General features: G+C 33.7%; 1 long non-coding RNA gene across 2 annotated transcripts in view; it reads right to left on the bottom strand.

Annotated features, from left to right (window-relative positions):
* LOC110344344 (uncharacterized) overlaps positions 1-18,499 on the bottom strand; it is a 124,942-nt gene extending 106,443 nt beyond the window's left edge. For both annotated transcript variants that reach the window (XR_015444046.1, XR_015444047.1), the window contains exon 1: positions 18,385-18,499. This is a non-coding gene — a long non-coding RNA (uncharacterized LOC110344344). The remainder of the gene's footprint in view (positions 1-18,384) is intronic.
* Between the last annotated feature and the right edge of the window lie 569 nt (positions 18,500-19,068).

Raw genomic sequence — 19,068 nt, 5'->3', positions numbered from 1 at the left:
TTTCTATAATATCCATTCTGGAGCTATAATTTGTCTAAAGATGATGCAACAAAACGACAAAACTTTTTAAATCACCTATTTTTAGTCATTGCTTATCTATAAAAATAATATTCAGGGCCGGGGATTTAGGTCAGTGGTTTCGCCGCCTACTGCGCAAGTGCAAGGACCCAAGTTCAATCCCCGGTACCAAAAAAATAATAATAATAATAATAATAATAATGATAATATTCAAGTGTCCACTGGATTGGCAGATTTGACTTTTGGCAGCCAAAGGCACAGCATCAGAAAAGTATAATTATAAAATTACTCTAAAACTAATTTGTCATGTACTGTGTCAGGTAAATAATGGTTGCTTTAATGTGAGAATTATTTTAGCAACTGTTTATGCAAATATAGGCATTTGTTCAAGTAAAGTTCAGGCCTTTAAGGAAGAAAGGCTTATATTCCTTGAGTGCACTGTTCTTGACTCTCAACAAAAGAAGTATAAGTTCCTTTCCTTTTGAGTACAGTACTCTAGAACAATATACTTTTTTAATTTTAGAAGTATTTATAAAATTTAAAAAGAAATATGTATGTGTGTTTTAAAAACTTTCAATACATGAAAGTGTAGAATAAAATAGGAATGTACTCTCCCTCAATTCTGTTTTTTGTGTATCTTTTTCCTGAGTGTGGACATTTTACATATATCAAGATAGATACAAAAAAGTTTTCTTCAAATTTAATTGCCAGTGTGATACCGAGGGCTGGGGTATGGCTCAGTGGTAGAGTACTTGCTTAGCATGCTCAAAGTCCTGAGTTCAGACTCCAGCAACCAAAAAGAACAACAAAAAAGTCCTGAATGAGAGATTTTACAACAGCTGAAGGTGGGTCATTGGGATCTTCATAATTAGTATATTTTTACCCTAATTTCATAGAAGGTCTAACTGAACTGGCTGCATTATAATGGAATGTTTAGCTATTCAAATATGAATTATAGTTATTTTCATCCCTCTATCTTCAACTTAATAGTTCACAATTCTAACTTTTTACAATTAAAAAAAAGCATCAATAGACAAAACTTGAATTTCTTTTGAAGTTCCATTGAAATAATTACCTCAAGTTTTAGCTTGGTTCCCAAAGCTTGCCCAGTTTGGAGGAAGTGTGATGAGCTTCTGAGCCTCCTGAGTGCAAGGAAGAGCCACCTCTTGGTGGTGGAGAGGGAGCATTCTGAGAATAGATGCTCGTGCAATTTTGGCACATTGTTTTCAGCCTTAATTGAAACAAGGCAATGCAGGGAAGTGTGATAGTAAAAATAACAGGATCAGGGAAGTGTGGAAATTAGCTGATTTCTTTCCCCATAAAATTCATAAAAACAGGCTAGCTTTAGTGTGGGGTGTGATTTCTGGGTTTTACATGAGAAGAAATGTTTTATAGCTGAGACCCTAAAACCAACAAGGGAGTATCCATTGCCTCCCTGTGACTCATAGCACATGGTGAGAATGCTGAGAGTAAGACCAACAAGTCTGACCTCAGGGCAAAAATGCAGGGATAGTGGTAGGAGTAGTGGCCCATTCAAATTAAGACCTAGGCCATATAGTTGTGAGCATTCCATGAGATCACATGAGAGTACCTAACACAATACCTGCTTTGTGGAAGAGTATTCCAGGGGACCATATGTGAGTACCTAGAGTACTGTATTCCATGAGACCATGAGTGCCTAGCACAGTACCTACTTTATGGAAGAATATTCTGTGAGATTGTATATGAGCACTTAGCAGAATGCTTACTTTAAGGAAACACTCATTAAGTAGCAAATGATACAACTGATATTAACACTTCATCCTAAGTAAAGAGCATCATTGGGCCACTTCCTTCCTGGAGAGAACTATGCTTCTTAGTTAATGGCCACAAAAATCACTGGCAATAGGGGAAACTTTTCCATGCCATCAGAATTTTTTAAATGACCTCTAAAGTCAGGAAGAAGATAAATTTGTATCTATGTACACTGGACTGTATATCCCTTAGGGGATCTCTCCAGTCTTGGATAACATATGGTGCCTTGGACTACTCAATACGTGTTGCACTGTAGGATAGTGGTTAGGAGGATGAATTTTAGACATCGTTGTTTGGATATATATTCCAATTCTCCCACCTAATAGTTGTGTAATCTTGGACAAGTTGCCTAACTCTCTTCTTCAGTATTGTCATGTGCAAATAGCTTCTACTTCCTCAGGTTGCCATTAGAATGAAGTAAATTACTGCATCAGAACAAGACCTCCAACCTTGGTACTTGCCATTATTGCTATGATGGTAATGAAGATAATGCTCACTCCCCACCCAAAGCACCAACCTTAGAACTACCTTACAACTCAAGGGCAGGGCCTTTGCCACATCTTCTGGTACCTCTAAGAGTGGTATATGGTTACCCCTTTTACCTCCAATGCTGGATGTTGAGGACAGGTGCTAAGTGAAATACTTTCTATCTGACTGTACTTTTTCCAGGAAAGCTAATGCCAAGAGCCTCTGCTATAGTTTTTGAATGGTCAAATTTTAGTGTTTTCTCTCTATTTTGTAAACATCACCTGAAAAGGATTATAACTGTGTCTTTGTTTGCCATATTTAAGAAAATAACTTTTTCTTTTTCTAAATTATTGCACAAACTATAACCAGTGGCATTGTCTAACCCTAGTGGGGTTTTCTGGGCATCAAATTAGCCTATACAAGAATAATTAACGCACAATAAACATATTCTTTCTAAAACTCAATAAGTAATGCTTTTAATTTGCCATAATTACTGGATTTGGCAGAAAAATAAGCATACCATGAAATTGACATAGCATAAGAAATCGTTATTCTGATAAAAACAAGAATAAGCCAACGAATGAGCTGCAGAGAGAAAAAAATGTTTCCAGAAGTAGTTTCTGAGAAGCCAAGTCTCAGCCATTGGCCTCAGCATGAGCAGGAGCAATTCTCTTGCAAATTGCCCTCCTTGCGGCTGAATGATATTATCTCCACCTGTGCAGCAATTCTTTCACCCAGTGGTTTTCATAAGCAGCAGGAAACTGCCTCTAACATCTTCTAGTCAACTGTGCTAGTGGAAGAGATAACAATTCTGCCAAAGGGAGGAGTGTGCCTAGATCCATTTATCATGGGAATAGGACCATCAGCTAACGTTTGCATTATATCTGGCCTTATGTTGTCATTCTAAATGCCGAGGGAACAGCAGCTCTCTCCTCCCAAAGGTGGTAATTGTTTCTAATTTCAGTTAATGAGTTTCATATGAAGCATCCCTGTTTTTCCTTTGTTTGCTGAAATCTGTAATGAGAGTTTAAAAGTAAGGAGCATTAATAGCCAGAAAATGAAAACTGGGAAGAGCCTGAGCCAGAGTGGAAGGGGATGAGCTCTGAGCCCAGAAAGACCTGCTCAGACTACAAGCTTTGCCTGCCACCATCAAGTTACCATAAGCAAATTCACTCCCCTTTCCCAGCCCATTTCCTCTCAACAACAAAAAAATAGGAAAGTCTGCCTAGGGTGGTTATCAGAATTTAATGAAATAGGTATGCACTAAGGGCCGGGGATTTAGCTTAGTGGTTCCACCGCCTTTCTCACAAGCCCAAGGTCCCGAGTTCAATCCCAGCTCCAAAAAAAAGAAAGAAAGAAAGAAAGAAAGAAAGAAAGAAAGAAAGAAAGAAAGAAAGAAAGAAAGAAAGAAAGAAAGAGAAAGCGGTAAGCACTCAGTACACCATATGACTAATAAAATTATCTTGCAAAATCAATGTTCTTCTTGACCTTCGATCTAGAACAGAGATCCTAAGAGGGTTGAAATCAAGCTGGAAATGTCCTTGAAAGGTAGAATAAAGTTATCTGGAATCTGGAGATAATTTGACACAGTGACCCTGACTTAGAAGGAGATATGATATCGGAGACACAGGATCCGCAGTTTAGGAGTTGGTCATCACAGTCAGGTGGTCCCAAAGCCCCTCCTGTACTCTTCTGACTTTATCCCCCTAACACCACCTCATAATCAAGCAGCATTATGGTGCTCCCCTATTACCCAAGCCATGACTCTCCCCTATTACCCAAGCCATTGCAAGGAGAGGAAACTATTACACCTAATGCTGTGGCTGTGAAGCCTTTGAGGAGGCTTACAAAAGGCTCTTGTGACCGCAAACTTCCTGACAGCTCTGAAACAGTCACCATTGCACTTGCAAATGTCCTTCATGTTTACCTTAAACACAGAGAAGTTTCAGAGTGTAGAGTAAGCATGTGCCTATGGTGTGAGTGCTGGAGGCTTATTCATATACTGGATGAAAAGGAAGATATTCTTTATACTCTACCAATTGTTATTGTGATACTGTCTATGCCCAATTCCTGAGCCTTAGGCATGGAACTAATAACTCACTAATAATACAGAGAAAAGGATAGTTATCTTATGTGTATTCCAATTTCAAAAATTAAAATAGAAAGAACCAGAGGGGATAAGTCACAAAGCAGAGAGAAAACAAAAGTGGGAATGCAGTTAGAAGCAAAGGACAATAACTGAAACATAGGTCACACCCAAGGACATCTTCAGATGAAGGAGCACAGTAGGGGCTTAGTCTCCATCCATCCCCTACCCCAAGTACCAAGAGGACAGAATTCAGTGCTGCCTTTGACAGAGAGAAGAAGGAAAGAGAAAAGTTTGTTATTTTGTTCTCTTCGACTTTCTATTTTAATTAAGCTCCAAGAGAAAGTGAGCTTCCAGTGGCAGGCAGTGGAGAAGACTACACAGAGGGTCTGTTTCATCTCTTTCTGTTTAGTAGAACTTCTACCAGAAAGCATCCTGACAAAGTGCCTACAGTGAAGAGATTGATGGCTCTACCTGGATTTGTCACCAGGCACCTTACCTCTTCCACAACCTTCCCATTCCCTAGTAAATGCCCAGGAAATACCTGGGAAAGGGCATAGAGATGCCGCACAGTTCACTTAGTATTATTTTTCCTATCAATTCTTACAAAAAATAAAATTTCATCAAGAAACATGAGCTAAACACATATAATGTGCTGGGTTTCTCTGCATCTTTTATACGTTCCCTAATACCGCAGAGATTTATTCACAACTCTCCTGAAGCATGACTAGTGCCAAATAATTCAGGATGTCACCAGACCTGGTGGCACATGCTTGTAATCTCAGCCCTCTGAGAAGCTGAAGCAGGAGGACACCAAGTTTGAACCCAGTCTTGTCAACTTAGCACCCTATCTCAAAATAAATAAATAAATAAATAAATAATTATAAAAAGAGCTGGGAATGTTAACTAAGTGTGAAAGCCTTGAGTTCAACCCCTAGGACCACCAAAATAAAATAAAATTAAATTATATTAAAAAACAATAATACAAATTAAAACCCAACAAAAATAAGCAAAAGACTTAAATGGATGCTTCACCAAAGAAGATTTGGTGAAAAGAAGATCTGATAAATGGCCAGTCCACACACAAAAAGATGCTTGACCCCACTAGTCATTAAGGAAATACAACTTAAAAGCACAATGAGATACCATTAGGATGAGATTTATCTAAATAAATAAATAAATAAATAAATAAATAAATAAATAAATGGCGAAGTTGTTGTGCTTTGCTGGTGGGAAATGTAAAACAGTCCAGATAATAAGAAAAGAGTATAACAGTTCCTCAAAAAAAATAACTTGGCTAGAATTACTATGGCATTTAGCAATGCCACTTCTGGGTATACATTCCAGAGAATCAAAAATAGGAGCTCAAATAGAAATTTCAACACTCATGGTTCTCAGCAGTGTCATTCACAACAGCAAAAGGTGGATACAGCCCAAGAGCCCATCTTTGGATGAATAGACAAATAAAATGCAGCATGCACAGACAATAGAATATTATTTGGTCAAAAAATGTTTTTATAAATGCTCCAACGTGGATGAATTTTGGAAACAAGAAGTGAAATAAACCAGTCACAGGACAAATTCTCCATGATTCTACTTTTATGTGGTATCTTGAACAGTCAAGTTCATAGAGTCAGGAAATACCACGGTGACTTCCAGGGCTACAGAGACAAGGAAAGTGGGAGTTACTGTTTAAGGGTCACAGAGTTTCAGTTTTGAAAGTTAAAAATAGATCTGAAGATAGAGAGTGGTAGTGGTCACACAACAGAGTGAATGTATTTAACATCCTTGAACTGTACACTAAAAAGATAAAATGGAAAACGTTGTGAAATGTGCACTTTATCATAATTAAGACATAAAAATTTGATTTGAAAAAGAGCGTAAAGTTTGGAGTCAAATTTTCAAGGCTACCACTCTCACATGATTATAAAACAAGCTTAGCCTTTCTGTGCCTCCATTTTCTCATCTGTAAAATGCGGCAATCAGAGTGTCTACATTACAATGTGGGTGTGAAGCTTATATGAGGTAATCAAAGGAAAACCCTAGCACATAATGAATGTACAAAATATTTTGTTATTATTATTGCTATTTTCTTTGATATAGGTAATAAACACTTGTGATATCATAGAAAAAATAGCTCTGCCTGCATTCCCCAAAGAAAGTTTTTTTGAATATATTACTAAATACTGATGAACTGCCTGAGGTATTCATATGAAAGATGAACCTCTGACTCACTATCAGTGGTCACTTTTCTAACACAGAATATTAATTAGTATCAATTCCTTCATATTCTTGAATAAGCCTCCTTAAACCAAAGATATGCATTTATAGACAGCTGGCTAAGGCTGAGGTATTATCTTGAAAAGAACATAATTCACATTGCTATATTTCAAAGCCAGGGGAAATATAAGGTCTTTCCCACACTATTACGTTACTATAACCAACTTATAGAGCCAGCCACAGAATACAAAACCATGTAATTGTTTGGAACACCAACATCTACAGAAAGATTCAGAGTGATAGGTAATGAAATCCCTGAGCTCCAGAAGCTGCTATCACCTCAGGTCTCTCCTGATTCCTGACTTGGACTAAGGTATAAAGGACATAGAGACTGCCAGTAATAAACTCCAGCCCAGAGAAGTCTGGGGACCTCCTATGACATTTAAAGGATGTATCTGATGATGCTGTTAGTTTTGTGTTTTGGCAGCATGAGAAAAGAAACATTTGATAGTTCTCTCCATTTTAAATGAAACTACTTTAAGATAAAACCCTCCATTCAAAAATTGCTATAATCATTCTTAAACAGAACGAGTGATTTCTGAAATTTACAGCATTTTCGCAAGCATTTCTTAGGATTTCTTTTAAAACCCTGGGCTGATGCTGGTTTCTGAGATAACTTTTCATGGAAGTGAGGGTAAATTCATTTGAGGGATTATTTCTCCAACAGCTTGAGTGACTATTCCCCTTGGATATATTTTTCAGGACTCACACCCTCAAGCTTCATAATTCCATTAAATCAGTGCACAGCTGGGCAATTCTTTCTTTGCTCACATTATAGTGATCCCCCTGGGAATTTATGTAAATCTATGGAAATTCATTTTAAAGGCAGTGTTCAGAAAGGAAGGATGCATCCTCATTAAGTAAATAATTATATCTACAAACGAGCTAAAAGCAACATGGTGAAGAGCTAAATTAAACTTTCCATCAGGAAAACTAAATCATTCGCTCTCTTATGGAGACTTTACCTAAACAGTACAAACCTAAATAGCACCAAAACTGCAAGAAAAACAATTTTGAGGAAGTTCAAATCGATACCCAGGAAAGGTAGCAGAGATTTCATTGCAGTGCCCTTCTTCTAGCCTTCCAGCTGATTCCACTTTTAGCAATGCTATGGGAAAGAATTGGCAGTCATGATACATGGAATCCCAGGAAAGATCTCTCCTATAATGGGGAAAGTGACCTCCTTTAGGCCTGCAAAAGAAACTCCAAGTCAACCCCAAGAAATGGATAAGACCAGAGTCCAAAAATTAAAGACAGGATATTACGTGCTGAAAAGAGTCCAGGCTTCATAATTAGACCTATCTGTATGCCAATCCTAGATTCTTCACCTCCTTGCTGACCAAAAAACCAGAGTCTTAGTTTCTGAGTCTGTAAATTGGAAATAATGATAATTCTTGATGGTGTTATGAATTTCTCATGAGATGAACAATGTAAAGTCTTTTAGCCCAAGGGCTGGAATATGGTTGGCACTCAAATGGCTTCACCTGGATGCAAAAATGAAGTCTAAACAAGATCTATGCTATAGAAATCAAGAGCTAACTAGGAGGGAAAGGAAGAAATTTCTCCACTTAAAAGAGTATTGGGTCCCCAAACAACTATGATACCTTTCTGTTGAAGATATCTTCTTCCCTTTCCTGGTGTTGAGAAAACAAGGCAATTCATGGTGACATCATATCTCTTTCTTTTAATATTTACTCTTTTTGGTAGAAGTCTTCTCACATCTCACAACTCTATATACAAGTTACATATGGACTTTAAAGTCAGAATTAAAAATGAAGTTCTTAGACCAAATATACATATGAAAATTCCTTAGAAAGACATTGCACTAGAACGATCTCTCAGTAAGGCCAGCATAGGCCATTTTTCATCCATTATTAAAACAAATGGATGACTCTTGAGCTAAATTATGAGTGAATCAGCTGGTTTGAATATGAGGTCTATGCTATCTCAAAAAAAATTACATACATATATATTGTTGGCATTTTGTTTAGCTAAATTCTCCTAATCCAGAAGAGATATTTAAAATTGAGGAAAGAGCACATTCCCATCCCCTCAGGGTGAGTGGAATAACTGGCTGAGTCAGTGTATTGGCAGTCTTTGTTCCGTGCCCACCCCTATTCAATCTCCTCCTGAAGAGTGAAGGAATATCTGAGATCCACATGGCCATATCCCCTCAGTATAGGATATGACATGGACAGATGTTTTACCCTGAGTATCACAGAAAGCAGATTTGGATGTAAGGATTTAAGAGCAAATATTTTTACTAAGGGAGTCAAGAGAGTGCAGCTACGCATAGTGGTGAACACCTATAACCCTAGTACTTGGGAGGCCAAGTTAGGGAGAACAGGAGTTCAAGACCAGCCTGTGCTACAGTGGTGAGACACTGTTGCAAAAATTAAAACAAAGGCAGAGTATAAAAGGAACTAAAATAAGGAAGAGGAAGCTGATTGGAGAATGTGTTGCTGCACTAGTTGGCACTAATTTAGACAGCTTTGTGTCAAGGACTAAGCTATGAAAATCCACATCAACTGCATCTCAGGACCATAGAAGTTGAGAAGAAAGAAGTATTTATCTATTTTTCTTATTAGACATTGCTCAAAGGTTTGCTCTCCTGGTACTTAATTGGTCTGAATTTATAGACTGTGCATTTGTGGGTGCTAAGTAAGATGATTTAAACCTCAATGCCAACAGGGAAGTACCAGGTTGGGAAGTGAGAGGCAATGAAATGGCCTTAAAGTAAGGCCCTGCCACGTTCTGTCCAAGTGGAATCACTCTGAACCCATGCAAAGCTGGTTACTGCAGTAGCAGTTGAAAGAAGACACATGAAGCTAAAAGTCTGTGAGTTGGTACAGAAGAGGGGCTGGACACAAAAACCAATAATGAACACAGCTTGTTCAGTTTATGATTCTTGGCTACTAAATTTATTCTCAATGACATAAAAATAATAAGAAAATGTTATTAAATGTTACAAAATAGCACTAAGCTTATATTCCATTACCAAGATTACATTCTTGGATTCCCAACAGTAGTAATGACAGCATTATTATTGGCATGTTGATTTCTTTTCTAAGCCATAAATGCCACAAATATTTAGTCTCTCAGAAAACAGCTTTCCTTTCCAGAACCCGCTCATCATTTTAAATCAGCCCTTTCGCTGTCATATTTGTTCATTATAAAAGAGCTCCTAAACTGGTTTTCCTAATCTTAGTCTCTTCTTAAATCTATTCATCTATTTCATAACTGCCCAGCAGCTTTAATCAAATTTTCTCTTCTATAAGTAATAACTTACTTTTGGAGTAAATATAACATTAGGCTTTTCTCCCTTCTCTATAAATCCATAAATATTAAGTTCATTTAATATTTTTATGCTATTTTTTCCATAGACCTTGATCTTAAAGCCTTCTTTTTTTAAAACACAATTTATGGATTTCCAATTTGATTCCTATTTGAATTTTTACAATTCTGTATTACTAAGACTATTAAGACAACAAAAGAAAAAAGTTTTAAGGGTAAAATGTATAGAATACTTGTTGGGAAGTATGGAATTTTTTCTTTGAAATAATGGAAAAATTTAAGAAATTTTTATAAAATATAGTGTACACCTCTTCCTCAAGGCTCGATAACAGAATCTGAAACTTCAAAATTTGGGGAAGTGCCTTGATAGTGAACAAAATGGATTCAGGTTAGCAGCAATCCTTGAATCCAAATTAACTAAATGCAATTCTCTCTAGAGAGAAACATTTACAATTTCAACTGCAAGGATTACCATAGATTATGAAATCATCATAAAAAGTGACTTAAAGGCTGGGGATTTAGCTCAGTGGTTTTCTGCCACCTCCCTTGAAAGTGGAAGGACCCGAGTTCGATCCCTGGTACAAAAAAAAAAAAAAAAAAAAAGCCAAAAGTGACTTAATGTAAAAGTCAATCCACCATGAATATGAATTAGAAATATACAAACATGTTTAGGTCCTCCATAACTTCAAACTGTAGAATTATAAGATATAAAATGTAAAATAAATAAAATATTTAAAGAAATAAAGTGAGCAGCAAGATGAAATTATTTTTTAAAAGATCAAGCAACTGCTTTAAATATAGAAATTTTAGGGTGGATAATATAATTGTGAAAATAAATATAATAAAAATTCTAAGTTAATTGGCAGCTTAGAGCTGAAGAGAGAATTAAGAAATTGAAAGATTTATCAGAAGAAATTACAGAATGAATTAGATGAGATGCAGTATGTCAAACAGAGATAATGACTCCGGGGAGATCTCAGAAAGGACAAATATATAGAATGCATGAGAGGAAATACTCAAGACAGTATATCTGAGAACTGTCCAGAACTGATGAAAGTTTTTGGAGAGACATATAAAAGGTATTGATACCTATATATCTATAAAATGTAGAATACCACAATTAAAAGCAACATCAAACCTTAGAGAGAATAAATCACTTGTGAAGGACTAGCAGTCTAGAAGCAGACTTTTCAATACCACAACAGAAGCCAGGCACAATGAAATAATTTCTTTAAGAAATTACTGAAAAAATAATTTGAATACTTTAAGAAATTATTTGAAGAAAATAACTGCTAATCTACTATTTTATATCTACAAAAATTTTGTTAAGATTGATAGTGGATTAAAGATATTTCAAATATTTTCATACAAAATCTGAGAAAAACAATATAATTTAACAATAAATTTTTTCAAATCCTACTTTAATAAGAAAAATAAGTGATTCCAGAACATTTAACAAGAAAGGTAAACAGAAATTGGTAAACATGTAGGTTAATTTAAATAAACTTTGTCACATAATAATTAAATATCTACTTTGAGAAATTAAATAAAATGACAAAACTTAAGTAATACCATGAAATTGGCTTACTTCAGTAAATTTATATTTTTCAGAAAGGAGAAATATGTAATAAATGGTTGTTTAAATTTAGACAAGGTTAAGTTAATGTATATCCAAATAACATGTCAAGAATTCTAAAAGAAAATTCAGTGGAATATATAAGTTCTAATCAGGAAAGGGAGATAAACAGAATAAGAAAACAGGAACTCCATAGAAGGAAATAGAAGGCAGGAAGGGAGGGAAAGAAAAAGAGAGAGAAGAAAAGGAAAAGAAAACATAAAAACTGGACAAACTGACAAACAAAAAGATTGTAGAAATAGGGAAAACCATGAAGATAAAAAATAATACATCAGGTAAATAATTCAAGAAATAGCCTTTAATGTAAAAATACTAAGAAGAAGCGATACTCTCTAAAGATTAAAGTTTCAAATAATCACTAAGATATGACAAGTACAGGCTTAATATGAACCTAGAGGTTAGTCTTAAATTATATAATGCAAAACATTCATGTAATATAGAGAGGAATTAACAAGTCATTATAATATATGAAAATAAAGCACATCATTCTTGATTAATAGTTCAAGCAGGAGAATGATCTTTAAAAACATGAAAAATTTAGACCAACAATTTAATGAACATATACAAATTGATTAGAGAGATGATAGATACTGATATATATAGATGTATTCCATGTTACTTTCAAGTACAAGTGATATATTTAACAAAATTGTATAGATTAAGGTATAAAGATGCCATCTCATTTATGTGTAAGTACACGTCCTTCTGTATGTCTATATGTGTGCAAATGTATGTATTCCATTCTGTGTTTTCTAACCACAATGCAATTGAATTAAATCATTATCAATAAGACAAACATTTAACCTCTCATGAAAAATTTCTAACACATATAGGAGTAAATGAGCTAGTACATGGAATATAAATGTACACTTTAGCTAGCTTTAACAATTATTAAATTAATAGGCAATATTTCACCATTTATATACCTACTTCCATTCATATGGCAAATTCATCCATCACTATTCTGCCTGTCATTCCATAAAAGAAGGACCTTTTTTAAAACTATGGCCACAATACTATCATATATCTTTTTTTTTAATTCTACAAACATCTAGTCAGTGTTCAAATTTCCCTGACTATGTCATAGTTTTGGTTTTTTTTCAAATCAGGATGCAAACAGTTGTCATATAGTGCAATTAATGGATATTTCTCTTAGGTCACAACGAGATCTATTATTAATAATCTACATGGTTGGAATTTTAAAACTATGTTTCTATATAACTCATAGGTCACAGCAGAAATAATAATTGGACATTGAAACTACCTGAAACTCAATGAGAAGCAAATTACCGATGTGGTTAAAACTTTGAAAGGTGACTAAAACAATAATCTGACTCAAATTTTATACCTTGGTACTAATATTAGAAGAAGAAATGATGACCATGACTTAAACATCCAACTTAAGATGTTAGGGTATGGAAGGTCAACAGAATATAAGCAAAGAAAACAGAAGAATTCTACAACAAAGAAAAGATCAAATTATTTAAACAGAAAGGTAAACTATAATATAGTTTATAGATCAATGTAATGGAATGAAGATGGCCCCAGTTCTTTGATTCTCATCTGAGTGGGAAGAGGGATCAATTTACCCTTCCCTGAATCTTTGTTTTGTGACTATTTTGACCAAGATTATGGCAGAAGAGATCCTTCTGTGTCTGGTTCTGTGTCTAGTCTTTAAGTGAACCTGCCACTTCTTTCCATTATGTGGAACATTCTTGCACCCCTGATTGCAACATGAGAAACCTGACCACTGCTCTGCAGAAGAGGCCCTGGAAGTGGCCCAGTGCTACATGGACAGAAGTGGAAACCCAGCTGAGCTCATCCATACAAATGTCCTTACCAAGGCACCAGGTGTATGAGGAAAGCTATTTTGGACTCTTCAGATTAAACTACCATCATCTGAATGCCGTCATGTAAACCCAGTCAATAGCACATGGAACAAAACCATGATCCAGGAAAATTTTACCTCAATTCCTGATGCACAAAATCATGAGATGTTATGAAATGGTGGTTGTTTTTAGCCACTAAATTCTGAGGATAATCTATCAGACATCAAAAGACAAAAAGACCAGTAAACAAAGCCAAAATGATTCTTTAAGAAAATTGATAAAAATGATTCTTTGAAAAAATTAATAAAATTGATGTTCTATCTCAAATTATATTAGTTTTAAAAACACACAAGTAATAAAATATTAAAACTCTTTAAAAAGCCTATAGATCAGACATTTACAAGATTGAGATGTGTTAGGTATTTGTACCAACACTCCATGATGAATGTAATCATTTTGTACTGCAAACATGTAATAAGAAAAATTAATAAAACTACAAAAAATAAAGCTAATAAATACTTGAAACAAATAAAATAAACTTTCCTAGAAAAATATAATTTATCTAACTAATTTGATTAAGAAAAAAATTAAAAGAAACTTGACTAGATCTGTAACTATTAAGGAATTCAAGTCAGTAATTTAAATAATCTTTCATTCCACCCCAAAACAAACAAGAACCAGAACAAAAGTTTACACAGTATTACAGGCAATTCTACCATGATTCAAGCAGCCACACCTCTCCAAAACAAATAACAACTAAAAGAACACCCTATTTTACAGGCAATTTTACCATAAATCAAGGAGCAGACAAGAGTTAAAATTTCTCTTCCAGAAAAAGGAACAAGAGGAATGCTCCAAACTCATTCCTTAAGGAAAATAAGATCCCAATACCAAAAATTAAGGATATTATGAAACAGGAAACCTCCCTGGAGAATATAGATGTAAAAATATTCAATAAAATATCATTAAGTTGAACTCAGCCATATAGAAAATATTATTATGACTATGTAGAATTTATGCAATCATGCAAGTAGTTTATCAATAGAACGTCTACCAGTGTGATTTACTCCACTAACCTCTTAAAAACAAAAAATGAAAAAATCATCTTGCTAAATGCACGAAATGCATTTGAGAAACTACTAAAACGATAAGGTAACAAATTATATACTGTGAAAGAAATATTATATAGCATTTAAAATGAATTAATCTCATTTAAATATAACACAAAATTTAGTGTCCTAAATAAAAACGGCAAGTCAAAGTGAAGGATAAAGCACAATATTTCCTTTCTCTAGTCATTAAAAAACATATGTTTTCTAATTCCTTTTATAAAATTATTATAAGTATGGTACCAAAAGTTTTAAACAAGAATTAATAAATAATTATGATACTGACATTAGGTTGATCATGGAATAAAATTATAATAGAAATTATAAAATCTATGTAAAACTTGTGATAATAATAAGGAAAAATAAAGCACTTGGGGAAATTTTTCAAATAAAATTTAACTACATTTCATTTGTTAAGTCAATATAAACTCCAAAATGAATGAAAAGAAAATAATTATTAGGAAAAAGGCAGATATGATATCTTTGAGGTACAATACCAAAAGCAGAAACCATAGAAGAGTTTAATAGACTATATGAATCAAAAATATGAAATAAAATAAAAACCATACTTAAAAGACAATGGCTAATGACAATTGATACACATCAATTATGACTTTAATATACAAGTAATCCTTATAAGTCCATAAGAAACAGACTAATGGCCGGGGATTTAGCTCAGTGGTTTCGATGCCTGCTGTGCAAGCGCAAGGACCAGAGTTCAATTCCCGGCACCAAAACAAAACAAAACAAAACAAAAAACCAAAAAAGAAACAGACTAATGCCCAAATGGTAGCTAATTGAAGGAAATATATTGTCAATTAAAAGAAGCAGTTGAAATGGAATTGGATTAAATTCACATATGAAAAGATGTTCAACGTCACAAGATCCCAAATAAACAACAGAAATTTTGAAAGTACTATGTTTTGGACCGGGAATTTAGCTCACTGGCACCATGCCTACCTCATAAGCACAAGGTCCTGAGTTCAATCCCCAGTACCAGTAAATAAATAAGTAAATAAAAGTAAGTGCTATGTTTTCTCTAACAGTGTGGTATGATTAAAAATTATGGGGCCAGGAATTTAGCTCAGTGGTGCTGCTGCCTGCCTCACAAGCACAAGGTCTTGAGTTTGATTCCAGGTACAAAAAAAAATTATGCTTATATGCACCAGTAGCGTGCAAATAGACAAATAAGTTTCATTCTCAGGACATTATCAATTGACACATTTCTAGCAATCAGTTTGTCAATATACATTAAAACTCATACAACAGTTTATATCCTTTGACCCAGCAATTCCACTTCTCTGGTATTATGATAAGAAAATAAGTTTACACATAATTTATACCTCAAAAAATTTGAACAAAACTGTTTTCAATTAAGTAAAAAATTAGACAAGTGTTCAAGGTTGTATATATAAGAATTTATATATATATTTATATATGTTTAGGTTTTAATTATTTTAGCAAGAAATTGGAGATTGACTAAGGTTTAAAAATAGCAAAATGATTAAATAAATTATGACACATCCATAGAGTAGAATTTTATGTAACTTAAATGCAAATAAATCTCTAATTATAGACACAGAAAAGTAGTCACACAATATTGTTAGAAGAATAAATTACAAAGCAACATGCTGCATGTGCTTTCATTTTCAAAATGCAACACTTGAACTTACATATAAGCTTTACATTTTTGAGAAAGGATATGCAGAAGATGATATACCCTTTCAACCGTGAGATGTCCTTTTATTTTATCTTTGCTCAACTATTCTACTTAATGTTTCAACAATAAATGGTGATTATTTATGTAGTGAGAAAAATGAACTGAGAGCAATTGAGTGAACAAGGAAGTGAGAAAAAGAAGACAGAACGACAAATGCCAGTTTAATTATTACGTTTACTAGGAAAATTTCTTTGGAAAAAAAGATCTTTTGAAAAATCTATTGCCTCTGATTATTCTTTCCTGGAATTCAATCAGCTCTTATGAATACAGTTTTGACAACATTTTCATAATTTTGTTTTATAGTTTTCAAAGTAACATCTCCAGAGCAAAGTTTTATAAATATTCTTATACTACTTTTGCATACCACAATTCTCTGCACACAGACATTTCAAAGTGTTGAATGAATTTAATTTAATTTAATAGCTATCAGCAGCTTAATTTAGTTTATAGTTATAAACTCTGCCAAAAGAGCAGATCTTGAGGGATGGATAGTGTGAAATTTTTGAGAATAAGCAGAGAAGTGATGCTGGATGAAAGCCAGCAGGCAGGACCAAGACGATCTGATGTGTTAAAACAAGTACTTGGTTGAGATTTACATTCTTCTACCACTTAATTTTGGGAAAGTTACTTAAAGCTATAATATCAGCTTAATAGATAAACTAAGCTCCTTCTAAATTTATTATTCCTTGATCATCATGATTTTGCAGTAGAAGTTTTACCGCCGCTATTTTGAGGGGCTGCATTTAGATGGTAGAATTTAGCAGAAAGATCGAGTAGAATTTAGAAAGGAACTAATGCTGCTCTCTGGGCTTAAGGTTTTTAAAGATGTTGGAAATTGATTTCTCTTTCACAATATTTTACTATACATGTTCAGGACCTTTTCATGTTGCTAAAGTTAATAAAAATCCATTGAATTACACTCATAAACATACAAGCTTTTGCCAGTAAAGATCTCATTAACTAATTAGGCATGATGTCTATAATGAAAGAAATAATTAGTATTTTTATATATTCTATAAAACACTGAACACTCAATTCTGATTTTTGAAAAACTGTACAAGATTTTGACACTCATATAAATACTCGCATGGCTTGTAACATGAAAATCAGTTGCATTTAAGTTCTTATTCAAAAATATTCCAACTTGTACCTCTACATTGTCAACAGTAACTTTAAATATTTCTAAGACTTGAGAAATCATGTCTTCATGAACATTATCCAACATGGAAATGAGTTAATGAAGTTTTATGGCATGATACATTTTTGTTGGTAATTTGAAGTGATTGTACACAGGGCTAGAAGGAGTAGAAGGGTCATAGTTTTCTTTACCACAATATTCAAACTTGTTACCTTACATGAAATAAAAATTTTAAAACTACATCGTGTTTTCATTTTCACCTTAGTTTCTAGCAAGGAAATTGATTAAATACCTTTTCAAATTCCAATATTTTCATATATCTATTCTGAAATTTAGTAAATAATAAAAATTAGTCCAATTGAAATAATGAATGGATTATAGACTCCAATGGAAAGGTTCAGTATTGCTTTTTAAAAATGTATCATTATGTTTTTAAAAAAATTCATCTTAAATTAATAAAACCATTTCACTTATTGTTATTTTCCAATGAAGATCAATAATTACATGATAAAATGAAGAAATATTTATTATATAATATTTGCAGTATAAACATTAATAGAGATTAATCTTTTAATCTCCATATTCATAAAAAGATCTTTTAAGTCTAAGTATATAGATATAGTGACATATTTATATGAGTTTTCTATATTCTTACTAAAATTAAGAGTGAGACATCAATCTTGTCCATTACTACTTCAAGAATCTAAAAATAGGAAATCTAGCTAGGTGCTTTTAATTTCAAAGTGTCTTCTTTGTTTTATGAGCTAGCTAGTTACCTATTACCAGACATTAGTAATTCCTTCCTTTCCAAGTTATTTTTAGTGTGCTTCAGTTGTACTGAGCTTTATACCAATGCAAGACATTAGCTTTTCTTTTTTCTTTGCTTTTCCCGTCTCAGAGACAGGAGGTTTTTTGCTTCAAATCTCAGTGCACACATGTAAACACAATAACTCAAAACAAGGCAACAAGTGAGAGGCAGGGTTAAAATAAGAACTCAGGCAATCTGACTCACAATCCAGGATTCAACCCCCTAGAACTTGCTGTTTTTCTTTGTCTTCTTTGCTGTGAATCAAGATACTTGTTCTTTAGCAGGGTGTTTCTGCTGCAAATCCACTTGCTACTGCATTATGCAATGAAGTCAGAAGCCTGAGCTTGTGACATCAATATAGGTTGCTATGGTAACTCTTTCCATAAGTATTACAGGTTCAGTGTAGGCTCAAAAAGGGGACTTCAGCAGAGTAGCAAAATAACTAAAATTATTCATCCTAAATACAATGGTTGATGCAAAAAATGTTTTATAATTGATATATACCTAAAAATTTTGCATTTTTGTTTTATGTCATTATTGAAAATGATTTTCTAATATATTTATTATTTTAAAATGAAATTTTCTCAATAGAAATGGCAATGTCCCTGACCTTCTGATACAAAACATTCACCTGATCTGTGCAGAAAAAGATCTCATTGTAATAAATCAATTAAAGTTGTACATGGCCTGTTATGCATAAATTCATAATAGTATGATACCAATCCAGTTTTCTTATTATAGGAATTATAAAACAATGTCAAGTATATGATAGTAGTTTTAGATCAAAAGCTTATATTTGTCAAAGGAACAGTAAAGATCACTTTTTGATTGCACAAGTTCATCATTACTTTTCTAAAACATTTTTTCCAGTGACTCAGTTCAAATAGT

This window comes from Heterocephalus glaber, unplaced genomic scaffold, assembly GCF_053883595.1.
Source record: "Heterocephalus glaber isolate CG9 unplaced genomic scaffold, H.glaber_assembly_v1.0 deba00001593, whole genome shotgun sequence".
Taxonomy (NCBI): domain Eukaryota; kingdom Metazoa; phylum Chordata; class Mammalia; order Rodentia; family Bathyergidae; genus Heterocephalus; species Heterocephalus glaber.
Note: the sequence above shows the minus strand (reverse complement) of the source record. Positions and strands in the feature narration are given on the sequence as shown.